This window comes from Calypte anna, chromosome 3, assembly GCF_003957555.1.
Source record: "Calypte anna isolate BGI_N300 chromosome 3, bCalAnn1_v1.p, whole genome shotgun sequence".
Classification (NCBI taxonomy): Eukaryota; Metazoa; Chordata; class Aves; order Apodiformes; family Trochilidae; genus Calypte; species Calypte anna.
In genome coordinates, this window is record NC_044246.1 from 54,402,085 (window position 1) to 54,421,467 (window position 19,383).

The window sequence follows — 19,383 nt, forward strand, 5'->3', positions numbered from 1 at the left end:
CTAAAATTGCAAGAAAAAAATAAGAGAAGGAAATCTTGGTTCTGTGGTTTGAGTTATTTCCTGACATGAGGTAACAGGTTCAAGAGCAGCAAGTGTACCATTAATCTAAGTTCACAGAAGATTGCCTTTGTGGACAGCTGCTAATCCCACCAGTTTGTTCAGAATAGAAATGTAAAGGTGGTAACATTCCATGGCTAGTGGAGCTGAATGCTGGTAGGGGGCAAAGGTTTTAGGGAGTTAATAAAGTTAGAGTTGTCACTGGGAGGAGCCTGGAAATTATATTTATATAGCTGAAAGTTGGTGCTAATACACAGTGGTGTATGTAGGTTTGCTACTGCATCCTCAGCACCCTTTCTATCATGCAATGTGACTTCAGTGAGCTTGTAAAGGAAGAGTCATTAAACAAGGAGTGGACTCCTATGAACATGCCTTCTTCCCTGAGAACATCATAAGCAGACAAATTCCCCTCTGAGAAATCCAAGAGACATCCTTCTCTCTCCTGCTGGGAGGAGAATGCTTTTCTGCTCAGTTCTTCTCCATCTCTCTCAGCTGAAGCTGGTGGGCTGTTTTAGTCCATAGACTGTCCATGAACACCGTTTGGTTTTTTTTTTAAGGGTCTGCCTTTTTTTCTATTCCTGCTTTTAAGTAAAGATACTGTAGATGTATTTTCTTGTCTTCCTGTGCCCCCCACAACTGTCTTCAGAAGCAGTGAAAACTTAATTATTGTTCTGCGATTTGAAGGTCACCTCCATGTTCAACTTTTCCTGTATCACGTGACCCACTGTACACCATCTCCCTCCTGCCTCCTCTATGGTGCCATTTCATTTAAATAATAAAGCCAAAGACCTCAGGCAGCAACAGGAGGATGGGGCGTGGTGTTGTCTCCTTGCTGCTGTGGTAAGCTTATTCTTGGATCAGTCATAGGCCACTGCCACTGTCAAGCCCCAGCACAGCATTTCAAGTCTTATCTGGCTTCTCAGCCTGCCTCACTGGCAGCAGGCAGGAGTGTTCCTGCAGATAGGCTTCTCCTATCACTGAGTTACTGTCTTTAACTAATGTAGGCCAAGAAAAGCAGATGGACTCTTCCCTACAGTCTCTTCAAAGAGAGATATGTGTTGTCCATCCAGTTTACTAACAATAGCACTATTCTTTCCTTCTCTGGCAAGTTTAAGGATGTTCAGAGACTAAAACCCAAAGACACAACCAAGAAAATACTGCAGCTGGAGTGGAGCCTGATCTTCCCTAGAAATAGCTGCTGGTGCCTGCTGATGGTTGACTTTTGATACCTGTGCTTGGCCAGGTCTCTTGTCTCAAGAGGCAACAGTTTATGGTGAAACTTTAAAAACAAAACTAGAAAAAACACAAAGTAAAACTTAAACCCAAGACCTTTTCTATCCCCCTCCTTATGAAGAGGCTGAGATGCATCAGGCTGCCTGACCATCAGCACGTCTCCAAGAGCAAACTGGGGGTAGAATACTTCAAGTGTGGCTCTTTCCTGAGGTTTCTGTCATGCTCCTCATTGTCTGCCTCAGCTTCTGCCAGAGTAGAAGGCAGTGATCAGCATCTACCACCTCCATCCTTCCCGTTTGCATCAATCAATACCTTCATGCTTTGCAATGCTGAGGTTTGTTTCTGTACAAAATTCGAGAAAGCTCAGTCCCCTGGAAGGACTGAGTGGTGGTGCAGGATTTGGGGGATTTTATTCCAAAGACCACCTTCTGATTTAAGTCTTTCTGTAAAGCTGCTGGGTAGATAACAAGACCACCAAAGAACTAAAGGTCTTATTCTCCATGTATTTTTTAGCTTTACTGTAGTGGCATCTGCTGGAAAGGTTTATAACTGAAGCATTTCTAGTGAGAAAGGTGAGAGCGCTGGGTATTTGTGCAGGCCCTAAACAAAGTTTAGTTGACCTATTTAAAATGAAGTATCAAGGACTTTGAAAGCTTTGAGGAGGCTTGACTTGGCAGCTGACCCTGGTTTGAGCCAGAGGTTGGATGATGCAGTCTTTGCATTTTCTTCAGCTGGAATTTCCAGTAATCTGCTTTGTAAGTTTAATTGCTTTAAGTCATGGAATAAACTCACTGATTTTTATTTACTTATTTATTTTAAGAACTGGCTTTTCCTGAATCAATGTCTGTCCTAGAACATCTCAGCCCTGCTCAAATCACCTTCCTTTGAAGTCTGGAACAGCTGAAAAATGTCTGAACCATGTGAATGTGTTTCCCTGGTCAGGTTGGGCAGCTTCAGTATTTTTCACTATGAGAGAAAGCAGTATGCTCTCAGAAAGGTGCAATGCAAGCAAAAGGACGTACCTGAAAAATAGCAAGCATGTCTCCTGTTGAGTGCATGTTTCCCTGGTATTCATCCATATCTGAGCAGCCTCTCAGAAGTTAATTTCAGTTATTGATGAGGATGTGTAGAAGAGAGAGTGAATTTAATGCAAATAACTCTTGAATAGATGTTGCTGTGAAGATCCATCAAATACCGTGCAAGTCTGGAGAATTCTATTTCACCACCTGGGACTCAGCTTACTTTAAATGCTAAAAGAAGACATTCAAACAAACATTCAGTGATTTAAAATATACAAGCAAAACTCACTTACTGTCCCACAAGGCTCCCTACCAAAAAAGACACAGGTTCATCTGAATTCCACATGTCAAGCAAAAGAACATATTATATGTTTTATAACCACTGAAGAAATTCAGTCTCCTGGAGGTAATGTAAAATGATGTATTCAATTAACACATGTTCATAGAACCATAGAAATCATAGAACATTGGCAGTTGCAAGGGACCTCTAGAGATCATCTAGTCCAACCCCCAAATTCATGTATAATGTCAGTGGTAAATGAGAAGCAGAAGAGCTTAAAAGTCCTGATAGCTTGTTTTAGCCTATAATTCAAAGCAGTGCTGTATGGTACTGTTGTTTTTTGAGGATCCAAACTGTATGATTGGCTTCAAGCTGTGGATCTTATTTAAAATGATAGTAAACATTACATATAATTAAGCTATTGTAGAAAAAAAATGTATAATAGTTTCACAAGTAATTATATTGTTGGGATATAAATCAAAGGCATAATAAAAATACTACTTTTGTCTGCAGAGCTGCAAGAGCTCTTCATACATGTAACATTCTCTACAGCAGTGCCACTGTTTAGCAGTCTGGGCAAACCAAAACCAGAGAATTGCTCTCTATTACACCACTCCATGCTCCCAAGCAAAGACAAAAGCAGAAGAAGGACTTAAAGGTTGAAAATTAAAACTGATACAGGTTTACTGGAACAAGGGATGGACAGTTAACTCATATTGACAGTAACTCAAAAACCCATCTCAATGATCACAAGGATAGGTGCCTGAGGGTCCCTTGCAGCAAGGCTGACTCAGGAGAGGGTTCCACAGCTCTTCCCAGCACCCCATGGATGTGGGTGAGAAACCAAGGGATTCTTCAAGGCCTTGGAGCACAGCAACCTGTCGGGGAAGAAAAGACCAGGAGAGTTGGGCTTCTGTTCCACCTCTCTCGGATCCCTCAGGGTCCTGACAAGCCCCTCTCTAGGTCCTTGTATTGGTACCAAAAACTAGCCTGGTCCACTCAAACCATAACAAGCAGGAAACAATAGAGAAATTATACAGAAAAGAACAGATGGAGCTTTGTGAAACCTGTTGTGCACTACCTTGGTGTGATATAAATGAAGCTGTTTTCTGTGTTATGTTTCAGAGCTGCAACAACATAACCCCAGCACAACTCTGACTACCTAATAGAGCAGAATTTAACCCTGAGTGATGCTAGAGGTTTTAATCAAAGCAACTCAGTAGGACTGATGCTCTGATACAGAATATTAAGCATGGGAAATATTGCAACAGGATCTGATATGGAACAGAATAACAAAAGACATAAAGGAACTTAATGTTGATCTAAATGATCCAATTTATTATTTTAAATTAAGTCTTCCTGTACCAGCTGGGTGTTTGGTTCTGTGGAGAGCATTCTGAAATGTCTTTTTTTTTTTTTGGACCAAAATTGTAACTGCATGGTGAGCATTTCAGCAGTAATGTGGAGAAATCAACAGGCAGCACACAGTGGGGGGTTCCATTAGTAGTCTAAATTGGACCTAACCCTGAATGTATAGATCATAGCTGCAGTTAAGCTTGAATCAAAAGAAATGCTAGTTTAACTCCCTCCTATCTCAGATGATCTTTCTACTCACCAAAGTATATTTCAATAACCTGCTTGTTATCTTGCTCTGCGTTATCATGCACGATTATTGTTACTATCTATATGTTTGCTTGATTATGGGACTGTCTTCTGAGCCTGTCATTGCTGTTGCTACTTCACAATGCACACAAGTGTTTCTCTGTGGGCTGCCAGAGCTGCTAATGAGATACTGGCATCGGCTGCTGCTAGTGCAGGAGGCAAGGGCTGTGTGGAGCAGGAGTGAAGCTGGAGCACCAGTGTAAGAACAATGTAGGTCAGAGCTGTCTCGGGACTGCTTTGTGGGCTCATTTAATTGTGCCTGAGGTTTTTGCATCAAGTTCACAACAGCTTAATCTGCTAGGGCCATCGGAGTCTCCTAGGCTTTCAAAAAAAGCATATTCTTTTGTGTTTATATTGTTGCTTTCGATTTACGTGTCACCCACATCTTCTCAACATAGAATCATAGGATGGTTTGGGCTGGAAGGGACCTTAAAGATCATCTAGTTCCAACCTCACTGCTATAGGCAGGGACACCTTCCAGTAAACCAGGTTGCTCAATGCCCCATCCAACCTGGCCTTGAACACTTCTAAGGTTGGGACACCCACAACCTCCCTGGGCATCCTGTTCCAGTGTCTCACCACCCTCCCACATGATATCCACTCCCTTAGGATCCCCAAAGTTGATGGTTTTATGAACTCTTTCCAGATTAAAATTCAGTTGCTTCTTTAAAGCATGATGTTCAGAACCAGATGCTATTTCCTGATGAAACAGTGTGTCCAGTTAGTTCTTCCAGTTTACTGGCCAAGTAGCCTTCCCAGCTTTCTGTGTTGCTAGAAGCTGATGGTGAATCTAGTAAGCACAAAATCAGTTTTTCCTGTGCTGCTCAGTGTCTTTGTATGTGAATTTGTCTATGTGCAAATAGTAAATTCCATGGTACTGAAATCAGAAATAAATAATGGAACCTTGTATTAACACAGCTTGAAATTAGTTGTTAAAGAAAAATTTTCCAGTATGATAAACTCATGCAGCAGAAGTTAATAATTCACCAGTGCTATGGCACAGCAAATGCCATCCTTGCTCTTGGATGTCTCGATGCAGAATCAAGTACAGGTCACAAAACAGTCTGCAAAAGAGACCACAAAAGAAGTGGCAGATCAAGATACTATGCTGTAAGTCAGGTTTTTTCCATGAACAAGAGGGAGGGAGGGAGAAAAACCAGTGATGAGCAGTGCCTCAGCCTCAAGTTTAGTGTTGGACTGCCTGTTAAGGGACAACACCCAGTAAATCACACCTGTTTTTACTTGGATAAGTGGGTAATGAGACCAAGATCGGTATCTAAATAGGGCAGGACAAAGTCACAACTGCACATGGAAAAAATAGCACAACCCCTAGCCCCCAAATGCGCTTGCACACACATGTACACTCTTTCTGTACTCATCTCACTGTCTCACAACCCTGTTTTCTTTCTTGAGACTGCCCAGGAAAGATGCTTAAAAAGGTACACCTCACCTGGAGGTATATGGGGGTGCCCTGAGGAGCCAGGAGTTATGTGGATAAATCTTTCTTGCTTCTCTATGTGTGTTCTCCACTTCAGTACAGTGGCTGTCACCCTCAGAAGGTATCCGAAAGGAGTTAACTTACAGGTTCCTGGCTTTGGAAGTGAGTGCATGGGAGCCCAGTGTGGGGAGGTTCTGAACTACCCCTTGTTGACCACTGTCTCAGGCTGCTCTGTACCACTGATGTTGTTCTCAGCTGATGAGTCTTTGGTGATCTGTCAATGTCTTTCTGGAAAAGCAGAGAATGAAGCAGCGTAAGTGTTTGGGATTTTTTGAGTCCTATGTCTGTGAAGAAATGGCTTGTGCTTCCATTAAAAAAAATGTTAGAAGTCTGCAAAAAGGAAAAAGTTGAATATTGAGAGATACAGGCAAACTCTGACAATCTGATGTAAAGTACTTTTTTTTTTTCCCTCCAAGGAAAAGACAGAGATGGAGACTTTACAGGCCATTTTTCTCACAGATAGTCAGCATGTTAATTATAATGTGTTTAACATACACCCAGTGTGAGAGGTGAGAGCTGTCAATTGCTATACATTTCACTGCTCTAATTGCAGCACCTCAAACCAAAAACCACATATCCACAGTGCATGCTCTAATGTGCGCAGGAGGTATCAGACCCTGATACCCTGTTTTTGTATCTGGGGTTGCTGTGGATATGTGCTGCATAGGACTTCTGCTGAGAAAAGCATAATTTACTGTTAATACTCAAAGTGTTTCCTGGTAGTCTGTCAGAGAAGAGGAAAACCTTTCTTCAGCCTTGATGTTTACAGATTGGTTGCATAGATACGTGTGAAATGCTGCTTCAGCTGGTTTTTAATGAGGGGAGTGAGCTGAACAGAGAAAGAAGCTCATTCACACACACCTCTGTCAACCTGCCACTTCATGTGACCTGCAAGTTACTGCAGAGCATTAGGTTGGACACAAAAGTACTTGGAGCCCATCTCTCATCCTCAGATTGATATTTGAAAAGAGCAAACAGTGTGAGAAATACCCTGTAGGTAATAATGTACTGGTAACACTGGCACAGGGCAGCCTTGCTCAACTCATGACAGCACTGTAGTTATCAGCTGGCTAGATGTTCACAGCAAAATTAATCCTGATTTTCAGGCTGAATGTGGAAAAATAGGTGTATGAAGTATCATCCTCCTCTGTGTGTGAGTGTCTGGATCAAAGTGTGCTTGAGATGGCTTTCACATGGCTTCCTCAAGGAGAGATAGAAGATACACATGCACTGAGAGAGTGGTAGATGAAATTCAAAAAGCAGTTGCATCATGCCCATACCTAATTCTGCTTCAGTTAAATGGTAATTCAGCAGCCACTGAATTGTATATTTTATCCACACCTAGATGTTTCCCTGCAAACACTAATAGTGAAAACTATTGGATGGAGAGTTGGAATAGCCATGGAAGCTATAGTAGACTGAATTTGCTTCAATAGACAAAATTTAGAGGAAACTGTGTAAGCCCTACATAAAAATTCATCAAAGTAAGGAATCAAAGTTGTGTTTTGTTTTGTTTTGGGTTTTGTGGTTGGTTGTTTTTTTGTTTTGGTTTTGTTTTTTTAAAGTCAGAACAATTCCTAGGGGGGTGTAGTTAAGATACTGGAGCAAGTAAACCATGGCATAAGAGTTGTTTTTTCTTCTGCCTTCCTGAAAGATTTTCCAAGGGACCTCAGAAAGCACAAGAGAAGAAGAGATGGCTGTGGGATGGCTGCCCAGCTGGATCCCAACATCCTCCCTCATGCCCAGGGAGTCCCCAGTTCAGAGCCATCAGTTTGGGCTTTCAGACCACTCACTCCCTTGGTCTCATGAAGCCCCCTGGCAACCTGATTATGCAGAGTCCTTGGGTCTGGTTGGGCTGAAAACTGTGGAGGGGATTTGTTTGTCATTGTTTGCAATCTGATGTGCTTCACACAGACAGGATGGCCACATGTTCAAGTGCTCTGCATTATCCATTGTCTGTCAGAGGGCTTCACCAGAGAAAGATGAGGGGACAGCCAAGAAGAGAGAGTTTGAATAAAGGAAAGGGAAGAAACCAGGGTAATTCCCGAATGCTTTTTCTTCTGCACCTTGTGGGCTGTTTATCCCTAAAATACGCCCCCATCCTACAGTAGATAATGTACATTGGAATCCGTCACCAAGGCAGGACTTCATTGTAAGCACATGAAGTAGAGGTGGCTGTTGGTATCCAGCACAGTAATTACCATCCATAAACTACAGCAGCTGAAAAATACGCTCAAAAAAATGTGAAATTCTAGTAATACCAATGAGGTACAATGAAGTAGCCCACTACCTTGGTGTCCTATCAGATATGATTAATTCTCCTTTGTTTCTTGCATGATCCAGCTTCCATCCATTTAAGTGATAGCCTTATTATCTTATTCTTCTTTAGTGATCTGTGTATTTGCTAAATTTACCCCTAATATTTTAAGGTAAATTTGTTCTGTATCATATGCATGAGAAAGAAAAATAAATCCTAGATTAAACTGCAAAATTATACTGCAAGGGTACTACAGCTGTGAATAAACTACCTGTATTTTGTGCAAAAGACATAATTCACTGCAGAGCTTCTCCTCTCTGCTTTGTCCCATTTTTCCCCCCATCTGTATGATCCTGCAATAAATCAACACCCACGACCATAAGGTGAAGACCAGAGCAGCTCACAATGACACTGGTGTCAGTGGTTTCTGTGAGAACAGAAAAATGTTCTAAATGTTCTAAAAATGGTGTTTCCACTGAGAGGTAGAAGGCTGCATTGGAAAAAAAAAAAAAAAAAAATTTAAAAGTTTCTGCTAACTTATGGAGCTTCCAGACTCCAAATCCAAGCCCCTCAAGACTTCAGGTGTAGGAAAGTAGTCTGTATGCTTGTGGTGTTGCTGCTTCTCCAGGAATGGCACAGAGCTGCTCCCTTGCTCCCACAGATGAAATTTAGTTACCAGAATTGGTTCAGGATTTGTTTCTCTCCCCACAGGAAGCTACACAGATCCAGAGAGCAACTTAAAAGTTCGGCTCTGCTCCTCCATCACTAGCTTAGATGTCTGCTTTATAATGGGATAAAGAGAGGTGGGAAGAAATAAAGAAAACCAAAGAATAAAGAAAGCAAAATAGGACTTTCTTTTTGTGTGTGTGTGTTTCGGTTTTTTTGTTTTGTTTTGTTTTGTCTTTTCCTTCCTTTTTCTTTCTTTTTTCTTTCTTTCTTCTGTTCTGTTTTACTCTTGCACTGTGACACCTCTACAGACTGGGTAAGCTGCAGCATCTTAGGAGGAATTACTGCAATAAGCAGGACTCCCAAAGATTGTATCATAGAATTTCTCTTGCTAGGGCAGCTGCTGAGGATCAGTACAATAGTTTTCCTGTCTGACCAGCAAAACAATGAGACCCAGACACATTGCTTCTGGAAATGTTTGTTTTGTTTAGTTAGGCAAAATTTTTACTGCTGGAGATACAAACTGGATTTTTGCTGGGTTGTGTAGATTTCAAGTAAAAATTACTTTCCAGAATCGCAGAGAAAGATTATAGCTGGCTTTACAGAGTAAAATTTTATCCTAAAATTTCTGAAGTTTTCATGTTACATACATATAAAATAAATGGGTTTTCATATTACAAATACATTAATTATAAATTATACAATTTTGCATAACCATATAACTATGAATTCTATATCAATTATATATTGTGATTGTGTGCGATATAGCCTATATAATTATATAAATCTGCAGTTACAATTTTTTTACACATTTACATATTTTCTTACATATTTATATGCCTGTAATCTCCAGTTTGCTTAACATAATTTGTTAACTATTGAGTTCAAGAAGACTTCTCTCAAGTGTACGACTCAGTTCCTCCCCAAACCTTTGGGGCCTGCAACGCCATGTCTCTTAGCATGCAAAATAAAACCAATATTGCAAAGCCAAAACAGAACTCTGTGGCACATGTGCCAGCTCTACTGAACCAATAAACATATGAGTCTCTAAAGACTAGCAGGGCTCTTATTTTGCACAGGAAAGTCGGTGGCAATCACTGGTGCTGCTTTACAGAGACTTGGGTAGAGAGGGGGGAAGCAAACCAGCAGCTGAGCTCCACTTGCATCAAAGTGCTCATGTTATCTCCTTAGGCCTGCTTCAGGCAGGAAAGTTTACATACAGTTAATGAACTAAACAGCTGAATCAGTATGAAGGGGCCAAAGGTGTTAGCATTTTGCTTTTTTTTTCCTTTTTCTTTTGGTCTTCTGAGAGGCTGTACACAATAACCGGAGACTTGGGTTTGTGGAGGGGGTTGTTGGTGCTTTTAAAAGAGGAAATTGTCTCCCAAAGAAGGAAATGTGTTGTGCCTGAGAAAGTTCAAGAAGCTGTTGGCAGCCGTGTGCAGGAAGTGAAAATCATCTTATCTTGAACTTGAAAGCACAACTTAGCTTCAAGTGAAAATTAGAGCAGAAATAGGATTGATTGTGAAGCTTATGGTTTGGGTGGCCTATATAGAGTTTCGCCACTGGAATGTAAATAGGTCAGTAAGATAGCATTTAGAGAAAAGTCTTTCCCCGAGGTTTTTTTTTTTGAAGAAATACAAGACTTCTCCACAGATTTTCTACATGTATGAATTAGATGTAGGAGAACAGCAGAAGAGCAGGCCTGCGTGGGACAGAGGAATTGTGTGAAACCCTGATCCTGAAGGAGAACAAAGAGCTGTAAATAACCTAATTTGCCATCTGGACAATGTTATGTCCAGGTACCAGGAGCCTCTGGCATTAGTAGAAAGAGCATTTTGAGGTGCAAATTGTAGATCAATCAATAGATATCAGGATACTATATAAATGTAGCAAACCACACAATAAGCTGATTCTGATTCTAAACAGCAATCGGTGTTTCATGTCTTCTGTCATATGGCACTCCATATGAGGCTTTCAAGAAGAAATTGAAGGACTCAGGAGAATTCTGTTCAATTCTGGGAAGACACCCCTCAGTGAGCTGAACAGGAAGGTGAGCGAACATAAGTCCATCCTCAAGGAAAGGTATTTGAGGACTGTGGACGGGGGTCAGTCAGCGACCCATGCCAGCAGCTTCATCATGAAGTTTTGCTGCATTTAGCGAGGGAACAGGAGTTCAAAATAAGCCACCAGAAATTGGCATTGTCATTATTATTTGGAAACGTCGTAACTGCCCATGGTATCCAAAATCAGGGACTTTGGAAGTGATAGAATGGCAAAAAGTGGGTGGCACACTGAAAAAGGTGCAGGCCGATGGTCAAGATTTTTCACTCGATCATCTGATAACGTGGAGAATAATAATGACCCCTATGAGTCTATTATATACTCGCCCGACTAACTCGACAATGCTATCTGAGTCATGTCCTGTTGCTCGAGAAGCAAGGCAGTCTCAGAATGCTGGCGACAAGAAAAAGACCGAAAAAAATCTCATCGTTTGGCTCGGAAGGCACCGAAGCCACAGCCAAGCTGCCTGTCCCTACCGCGGAGGGCGCGGTCGCCACGGCGAAACCGCTTTTCCATGGCGCAGTAAATACAGACCGCTCTTAGCGATAACCTGCCACGACCGATGCATTGTTAGCTGACTCTGAAACGTCACATCAAAGGTTTTCAATAGAGGACTTGGATTCTACAAGGCATGAGAACCCTTTTGATCCAGGGGTAATAGATCCTGAAAAAAGAGACGGACTCATCTCCCCCCCCCCCCTCGCATATTTAAAATGTGCTGCCGTTCCTTTAAGAGCTGCCGCCGCTGTGGCCGTGACTGTGTGAGACGTTTTAAGAGCCGCCCGCAGAGGAGCCGGGGGACAAAAGCGGCGGCAGAAGGGGGAGGTTCCTAGAGCGGTTCTGTGCTTTCATCCCTGATGCGAACAGTAAAAGTTTCACGTGAATTAGGCGTGGCTGTGACTTTTCGACTGACAAGTGCATTGACTCGTTTAATTACTTATAGAGACGACCAAGTAAAAATTGGAACTGATTTGCTGCCGCACGCCACGAATACCCGAGTTTTCCCGAGAAGTCCTGAGAGCGGAGAGCGCAGCACCCCGACCGCTTCAACCGCGACGGGGGGAGGACGCCCGGGGGGCGACGCGAATGCCGCTTCTTTGGCCGCTCCCCCTACGCTGGATCCGCTGCGGGTCCCGAGGCCTCCGGGATCAGCAGCCTCTCCCTCGCTCTCTTCAGCTCGCCCTCCACCTCGCCCAGCCCCGATGGACCCTGCCGAGCCAAGGAGGGAGTGTTAATGTGTGTGTGACATCCTTCCTTACTTTGAGCTCTTTCTCTTCGTCGTCCCACTCCCACATCTCCCGCGCCCCAGTTGTTTTTTGCCTATGCTGTTCACACTGGTGCAGGCGGTGCTTGGCCGGCTCAGTCCGTAAAGCCTGTGGGTTTCAGTCTCTGGCATTGTGGGTTCGAGTCAGGTATTGTTTTTTCCTCAAAACTATGTTATATTATCGATTTCAAGGACTGCTTCTTTCCCATTTATTTACCTGAAGGTGATTATAAATATTTCGCATTTTCAGTTCTCTCTGTAAACTGTCAAGCTCCGATGGAGAGATACGAGTGGGTATTGTTGCCACAGGGTATGAAAAAGTCCTACAATCTGTCAATAGGTTGTGCATTCATCATTGAAACCAGTTCGTCAAGCTCATCCTAAGATTATGATCTCTCATTATATGGATGACATTTTGCTTCGTGCAAGTGATTAAAGTCAAATTAAAAAATGCTTACCATTACTTACCAAATGTCTGGAAAATTGTGGCTTACAGATAGCTCCTGAAAAAAAACAGTCAGAACCACCCTAGAAATATCTAGGATGGAAATTAACAGAAAGTTGGATTTCCCCACAAAAATTGACAATTGAAAACAATATCTAAACTCTGAATGATCTGCAAGAATTGTTTGGGACAATAAAGTGTATAAGACCTTTGCGCGCTACCTCTACTGAGACACTATCCCCATTATTCAATTTATTGAAGGGTGATAGCAATCTTACAATCTCACAATTGAATCCTGAGGCATCTTGAGCACTAGAAATTGTTATTACTAAAATTAAAGTCCTTTGCACATTGTTATGACCCAAATTTGGTTCTGGGAGGTTTTGTGACAAATATTTTTCAGCCATTTGGTATACTAGGGCAATGGAATAGCAATTTTTATCACATCATTCTGCTAAAACAGTATGGTCTAGACTTGAAATGTTATCCGGGGTGATTGTGAAATTATTCAAATGTCACTTACTTTTCAAATTGCCTTAGCAGATTACCTTGGGGAGATAGAGTTCAACTTGCCGAGTCACAACTTGTTACAGTCTGCATGAACCATACAGTGTTCTATTTTAATAGCAGTACCACTAAAGGAAGCTCCTACCCTGTTCCTGGATGGATCTGCATGCCAGCACAAGGCAATGGTAGTATGGCATGAATCTACATCAATGAGGTGTGGCAATCAGATATTACACACGTTCCTGAATTCAGTCATCTTAAATATGTGCATGTATCAATAGATAGTTATTCTCATTTCATAGTGGCTACTGCTCATGCAGGTGAAAAAGCAAAAGACACATGCCTACATTTTTTGAAAGCAATTGCTACTATGGGTCTGCCACCTGTTGTTAAAACTGGCAACAGTCCTGCATATGTTTAACACTGTATTTAACATTGATGAATCTTAAACCAGAATCCTGCCACCTAACAGCCCTAAAAATGCCAGATGCATGGTGTGCGCAGCAGTCTAATTCTGGCCTTAAAAACTTTACCAAAGCTCTGTGGAACTGATCCACCAGCTGGCAAAAATAATCATGAGCCACTTGAATTGCTCTACCGGGACTCTGAGCCAACATACCAATGTCTGTGGCAATGCTAGCCTTCTTTAGGGAACACAGTGTAGTTTCATTTTGTGTTTGTGTGGTTAGCCAGCACTGAATAAACAAACGTGTGGGAATTGGTCATAACAAAACTGATACTTTTTTTTTTTTAATAGCTGAGTAGTTTGTCTCAAAACACTGACCGGTTTCTCGCCCACAACTGCTATCAGAAACTTGAAAGTTACAGATGTAGCCATGGTGGGATGACTATTGCATTAACAGCCAGGAATGATTCTGGATTTAAAATTTAGCATAAGATAGAAGGTCCTGAAAACTGGCAGTTTGCCTAGTGCCAGAATTAATTGTTAATTTGCCTTTATAGTTCAGGCTAGAAACCATTATAATTATCCTTTCTCCTTTAATTAAATGAGAAGTCTGACAGTAGCCTCTGCTTCTTATAGCTCATGATTTGGGCTCAGCTCATCCTTCCTTGCAAATGGGAGATCTGGAGGGAACTGGGGACAGAAAAAAAGAAAAGACTGCACTATGCAACTATCTTTGCCACTTATTTGTCTCCAGGTCTTGGCTCACTGAAACTTTTCACATTAATATTGTCTTTTATCACTTCTATTCCAGCTGTTAGTTACTCACTGCTTAACCAAGAAAATCAAGATCAGTTTGTTGTTTTGTTAGAAATGGGCCATATATAAAGTGATGGTCATAGTATAGATAGATTGACTTTAATGTGTGAGGAAAGAAAGTAGAAATTATTTATGGCAATGAGGGAGGCATAGGCTTGTATAGGAAAATTTCGCCCTGAAGGATTCCAATTAACTTACCTTGAAATTTCTTCTAGCAAGACTATCTGTATGTGAATATGTTTTGTAACAAGAATTGTTAAAGGCAGATGATGAAAAATGCATAGAAACATGTAAACATCAAAGGTTCATTCTAATACTTATTACTAATGCATAGTAAATTGCATGTATGTATGTGAGTCTGGATTTTGGAAATCTTTTCTTTAGTTCAGCTCTATTGAGTACTTTCAGTGGCAGATACCCAAAAAAATAATGTGGACCCAGAAAAAATGTTGTGTACAGGATTTACAGTTTTGGTGGTCACATTTGAATGAATCTTTTTGTTTGTTTGTTTGTTTTTTGTTGTTTGCTTCTCAGCAGGTGTGTTTAAAGCTTCCATCTTGAGAAAACAGTGGAAAGATAAAGTACATGTATATAGTTTGACATGTTAGTAGAAACATAGCCGTTGAAGTTCAAAGAGTTAATTAAGATTTAAATTACAGTATTATTAAATTACAATATTAAATTACAAATCATAAACAGGACTAGTTAAACAGGTTTAATCAGAGAAGAAGTCAATTTAACTGAAAGCACATATGCAACAATACCAGCTCCTAAATCCCAAGTGTGTGAGCTCATCTTTTGTGAGATGCATCAACCTGTTTTCTTCATTTGTTGCTTCTGGTTTAGGCCTGCATATTTCAGTAATTAGATTTTTTTTTTCCTAGAATAAGATGATGAGAAGTGTGAGGAAAGAAGTAGCACAACATACAAGAGACTGAATATGAGCACCATGTTAAATACAATGAGTTCTCTGGTGTTTCTACTCTGGTAAGAATTTTATCATCTTTTCCACATACCTCATTGCTGGGAATACTTGTACAACTATTTGCCCAGTTTTACCCAAACCATTCTCCTCAAATGTTTCCTCTCAGAAGTACAGTGCTTTCCCTTTTTCAAATTCTATTAAAATCATTACAGTGGATTTTTCAGACGCCTTTGAAAACTGGCTGTGGGTGTGGTGTTCCTCCTTGATGTGGGGCCTGGTACACCACTGACTGGTGTAGCTGCCAGCCTGGTTGCTGTGCCCTGCCTGGCTAAACACTGCCAGCTCCCCTGCATGTCTGCTCTGGACCAGCAGCACAGCTCTCTCTTCAGTTTGTGTTGGAAAACCTTGTAACTTTAAGCAGCGAGTTGTGTGTACAAACCTAAGGCATAAAACCCATCAACTGGCTGCAAAAGTAAGGCTGGAGAGCAAAATTTTTTGCCTCTCCATACATACACTTGTTTGGGCTGTCACTTCAAAGTCTTGGGTTCTGTTTGTTTTGTGTTTGACAAGGTTTGTGTTTCCTTTGTTTATCCAGGCAGGAGGATGCCTTCAGGGATCGGTGGTGCAAGACTGTTAATTTGCTATAAATGGGCATTGAGGCCAAATTTCTCCCATCGTGCAGGGCACATTGTTACAAAGGAACGATGAAAAGGTATGTTCTGGCCCTGCCTCCTGTGGAGATCCCAGATGGCTGCAGCATCAGTTGAAGTCACTCTGCCCTAGAACCTCCTTCTGAATTCCAGTGGGTACTGGTTCAAAGCCAGAAGCCTCCTTTGAAACTGCTTGTGAGTCAGGGGGTGTCTAGGAGGTGAGAGTGGCTTTTCTTTGTATTTTAAATTAATAAAGTTTTCTCTTTCTCCAGAATTAAACCCACCTTTTGTTCAAGCAGTTACAATCCTTTAATACTCATACCACTGACATGTTGTACACATACTTGGAAATACTGTAGTCTGTGTTTTCCATAAGCCTTCAGAAAATCAACTGTTTCAAGGGCTGACTGCAGGAGTAATTTAACAGTCATGCTGCAGAAATGGGAAGGTATGTGGCCCAGCAGAAGATACAGTAGCCAAAACTCTTATCTGAAGACCCATTGCTTGGAGAATTGCGTCAACTTCCCTTCATCAATAATGAGTCTTATTTATAAATTCGCATACAATACAGAAAAAAAGCTTGTTGCACTATTCTGGAGATCAAATTTTCAATGTATTTTTTCTTCTCCTGCTTAGAGACCTGAAGTCTGTTAGCATATATCTGTATCCCTCTCCTTAAAGCCAAGCCCAGCATGGCTGATAGCCTTCAGCATGTTTTTTAAAGCTGTTTCAAAAGATAAACATTTTGCAAAAAAATCCCATAATGCAAGTGCTCAATTTAATTTACCCAAAGTTGTGTTGTTTGTTAGCAGTCTGCTCCTTTATGGAGGTTTTTAATTTCCAGTTTGATGTATCATGAATTAGTAAAAAAACTTATATGGTCAAGCGTGAAATCCTTGCCTTACGGAGGTCCATGCCAACAAAATAACTATTGATTTTAGTTCAGTAAAATCAGAGGTTAATCCCAAGTCTTTTGTTCTTTTCTTAAAAAGGAGCTATAGCTGAAAAAATATGAGTAAAATAACATATACTTGTCAAAATAATTTTCAAAATTCCTGAGCACATTCACATTATTTAATCTTCTCAACACTTTTAAGAAGAGTATTTTCTTAGCTTTTCAACAACACTTTGAGAAGCAGAGAGGGGATGGCTTTTGCCAATGTGCAGAATTCAGTCCCAGGTTACACTTTGTGATCTAAAATAGACAACGTGTTCATAACTGTCTGGCTGGCTACAGCAAGTGACTGCTCTGCTGTTTGTATTGTGAAGGCAGCTGCCACCTAGGAGATTTCTTCTCATGTAAACAGTAGAGGTCTTTTCACTAGACACGGTAGGATGCTTTCATCATATATAATACCAGACAGAAGGAGAATGCATATAGTGTGTGTGTATATATATAAATATACTATAGTATATGCGTATACAGCATATATTTTTTTAATAAAAAAACCACACCATACTATGACTCTTAAGGGTGTTTCAGTCCACAGAAGCAAAGGGCTAATCAGGAGAGGAAATACAAGTTCATTACCCCACCCACCTTGGAAGCCTCTGCTAAAACTATTTATCATAATGTTTCTCAACTTTTTTGAGTTGGCAGCTTTATAGGAAAACTCATTTTTTGAAAACGTTTCATAGCACCTATTTTAAAAATCATAAAATAACCCAAAAGTAATGATAATACTTGTCTTAAGCACAGAGTTAGCTATGTATGGCATGGATACATGGGAGTTCCCATGGACTAACAGGCTGCCAGATCTAGCTGTAGGACTGAAAAAGACCAACTTTGATCAGAAGTAACATGTATTTTGGAGATAAACAAGTTTTGGAGAGTTCATGGTCAGCTTCTATTGATCCAGTATGTTAAGGTTTCCTGAATATTAGAAATATTTATGTACTTTTGCCCTTGATGCTACATAAATGCTTTGGTATGCTTAATGTAGGTTTAATTCTGTGCAGGTATCAGAACTGGCTTTTTAATATGTCCTTAATTGTTAATTAAAGATAACTTAGTATCTTGGGATACTAAATTCAGTGCCTCCAGCCTTATAGGGGTTCATGGTTTGGAGAGAGGTCTTCTGTAAATCCAAGCTGTTCTTCCAAGGCCACTGAACTTCCTGGGACTACTTAGGTATATAACCCCATGTGAGTGAGTACAGCCTACAGAAGCCTTCCTTGCTGTTAATCAGAGCTACTTCGGACTTCAGTCCTGCAGACAATCTCAAATTCCACCTTGATGACACCCAGATTTTATAAAAGTTAAGATAATTTCACTCACGTTGAATTTCCATACAACCATTTTTTCTCTTAAACTCAAGCACTTTTTACTGCTAAGTGTGTCTCGAGGAGACATGAGACATAATTTACATCTGGAGCAATTTTTTCATGACCTTTGCTGGAGGAAAGTAAAATAATCCCATTTTGAGTTATCAGTATTGTTTTCCACCATCCTCCTGAGCCTTGGCACAGTGAATATCTACAGCCCAGTGCTTTTTGAATGGCTTCCCAAACCCCTGCCTCCAGCTGAAGAGTATTTCAGGTACAGGAATCAGAGAAGGTGGCGGCAGCCTTGGTAGAACCATCTCCTACACCAGAGCCCTCTTATGCTTGTAGCTGAAATAAAAAGGCTAATGGAGGGTTGAGTTTTGAGAGATCAGCATCTTACAGGGATTCTGTACCTGTTGTAGTGTTCAGTTGGATGTGATACTGAAGTGCTTAGTATTTATCACTAAAATAAGAGACTGAAAAATTATTTTCTCAGTTTTATGTTGTGAGATTGAGATACTTTTATGGATAGATAGCAAATTTCTCTGCTTTATATAAGACACTGAAAACCTACCGTGCAGCAGTGCACAGGTAATATGGTGATGGTCTGAGTGGGTTTTCTCCAATTTATAACAATTATCAACAGGTTCACTGGTAGGATTGCAATAAAAAGTTCTGAATGGCTCAACAGTTTTCTAATCCAGGTCCAACAATCATGAATCAAAAATATGACTTTGAAGGCATGTTTATTCTCCAAATGAGATTACAACTGAAAATACTCATATTTAACCTTAATGATTGTAGACCTTTGTTGCCAATGAAGCAGGCTCATTCCAAACATTAGTTGCTGTAATTAAAACATCTGCTGAAAACAGTTCTTAACATAATTGTAAATTGTGCAATAGTAATAAACCAAAAATCTTAGCTGGAAAAAAAAGCATTTATTATCTGAAGCTAGAAATGGAACTTCAGTTACGTTCTTTCGTATAGTTATCAAATGTCTTGCAGATAAAGGCTAATTGCCTTAAGAATGAAAGAACGAATTTATGTTGACTGCATTTAAATAAATCTATGCCAAACATGATTAGGCATAGGTTTGGCTAACTTTTCATCTCACTTAGGTGCTTCTTATTGCATCATGTAGTGAAAAAAAATAATTAAACAATAAGAAAATACAACCTGACCTATTTTGTTTTAAAAAAGGAAAAAGCAGAGGGGATATAAAATTGAAAAAGAAAATGCTTGGGAAAATTAAAAGTTTCAAGGCCAAAACATGTAGAAAAAATAGTAAAGAACAAAAACATGTAATTCACATAGGGAGGCTCATTTCCTGAATTTACTTAAAAGCTTGTGAGCACATACCTGTCTC